The 2,171-nt window shown below is 49.4% G+C and overlaps 1 long non-coding RNA gene across 1 annotated transcript in view; it reads left to right on the forward strand.

Annotated features, from left to right (window-relative positions):
- Positions 1-1,273: 1,273 nt before the first annotated feature.
- LOC106805168 overlaps positions 1,274-2,171 on the forward strand; it is a 37,104-nt gene continuing 36,206 nt past the window's right edge. The window contains exon 1 of the long non-coding RNA XR_001393402.1: positions 1,274-1,468. This is a non-coding gene — a long non-coding RNA (uncharacterized LOC106805168). The remainder of the gene's footprint in view (positions 1,469-2,171) is intronic.

Raw genomic sequence — 2,171 nt, forward strand, 5'->3', positions numbered from 1 at the left:
GGCGAGCGAGAACGAGAGCGAGGGCGACAGCGAGAGCGAGAGAGAGGCAAAGCGAGCGCGCGCGAGCGGGAGCGTTCATTGATCGGCCGTCGGTCGCTCGGCGCGAAACACGGCACGATTTTCTCGGCGAAATTTTGCTGCGCCGCGACCGTTTTCGTGTGTTTGGTGGTGGCACAGTCGGCAAAGATTGATTGGGGGTTTCGCGAGCCAAACATTATAGCGATTTTCCGGAGTTCGTGTGGGGGCTCCCATGATTTCGCAATGCATCACGCGTGGATTTTGGAATAAGGAATAATCGGAGATTCCCGAGGAGTACTTTACTGTGTCGACGGTGAGAGAAAGATAGATACGAAGCGAGCGTGTGCGAGACAGTGAGCGCGCGAAAGAGAAATAGAGAGAGAGAGAGAGAGAAAGAGAGACAGCGAGAGAGAAAGGGCGAAAGCAAGCGAGAGGGAGAGAGAGCGAGAGAGAGCGAGAGCGAGATAGAGAGAGAGCGAGAGAGAGCGAGATAGAGAGAGAGCGAGAGAGCAGTGTGAGAGCAAGCGAACTCGCTCGCACGCGAGAGAGAGAGAGAGAGAGAGACAGAGAGATCTCGTGCCGTTGACATGGAACAGTGGTTCTGTAATGGTCTGACGATTATGGACTTACTTCGAGCAGCGACAGGTCGTGTTGTCTACACGTGATCCAGTGCTGCGGTGAAACGCTCTCACGAACAGGATACATAGACAACATCATCATCGTCATACGCTGCGCTATCGGTCGCAGTAATCGCGTCTACTATGAACTGCCCCGGCCGTACGCGCGCGTGCATGCGTGCGTCGGTGTGCTCGCAAAACCAGTTTGGACCTCAGAAGGATGAATGCGGTGCAATTTCCTCGCGTTTTACGCGACCCAGCCGTGCGATGTGAATGCGACTAATGATCACAAGCGTTCTACGAACACATGCTGAAAATCTGACTGCTCGTGGGTTTCCTTCCCGACGCCGGATCGGGAGATAGTAGTACAGTAGTGTGTCTCTGTCACATACGCACATCCCGCGCGTGTACACACGCGGACACGGACGCAGCACCTCACTGATTAACATCGCAAGTCGTTGTCACGCGCGTGCGACGTGCACGTTTGCGATTGTTACTCGATGGCCATTCGATCGTCTGACAGTCGGGAGTGTTTGGAAGTGCTTTGAATCATAATACGGCCGTTTGTTACGACGTTGAGCTGCATAAACAGATGACGCCTTCGCCTGTATTTTCACAAGAATGCCAGCATATGCACACACACACACACACACACTATATATATATATAGTGTGTGAATAAGCTTTTCGTGACATCGGTAACTTCACTCGCTTCCGTGCCATTAGGAATAATTTAAACAGAAAACGTTGGTGGCCATGTGCGTGGAATTTGACGAATAGGGTGCTTACTTTTCATTCTGAGATCTCTGGAAGTGCCGCAGGATTAATAAACTGGTAAGTTGATTTGTTTTTCAAAATTATGAAGGGCAAACACACACACATATATATATATATATATATATACGTGTCGTGCACGCATACATATCTATCTCTTTGTGAGCCGTTGAGTTGTGGGGCGTTCTGTGAGGCGTGCATTCTGGTTCGTCGCGTGCTGCGCTGTCGCGCGTTCTGTGTGCGTGTGACGTAGGTGTGTGCGCGCTATGCGCGTCGTGAGTGTCGTTGGGTGTGTTGTGGGCCCTCCCGCCTCTCTCGCCTCGGGGTGGGTCGATGCTGTTGCTCCTGTGGCCTTACTTTTCCTTGTTGGCTGACGTTGCTGCGGGGCTGTGTGGGGCAGAGCCACTTGGAGCTCTCTTCAATAAAGATATAATGCTAAAAAACTACGAAATCTACTATTACTACTTACTGTCAGTACTAAAGGCTTAGTGTCTTCTCACTCTCTTTCATTGGTATTTTATTCCGGACGTGAATTGTTTCGGTAAATGCCGTTGCCAGAGTGCGTACATGCGTGCACTAACACGCTTTAAGGCTGCACTGTCAATGCTAGGTGACGTAGGGCACCTGCCAGCAGCTGACAACAGTAAATAAATATATTGTTGTTGTATTTTGTATGTATATTTATTTGTATTTTATATTTCCATTTATGGTATTTGATAGTTTTGAATTATTTTATTAGTGTCCAGAGAAGAAGGTAAAAAAA

This window comes from Priapulus caudatus, unplaced genomic scaffold (genome assembly GCF_000485595.1).
Source record: "Priapulus caudatus unplaced genomic scaffold, Priapulus_caudatus-5.0.1 Scaffold103, whole genome shotgun sequence".
NCBI lineage: Eukaryota > Metazoa > Priapulida > Priapulimorpha > Priapulimorphida > Priapulidae > Priapulus > Priapulus caudatus.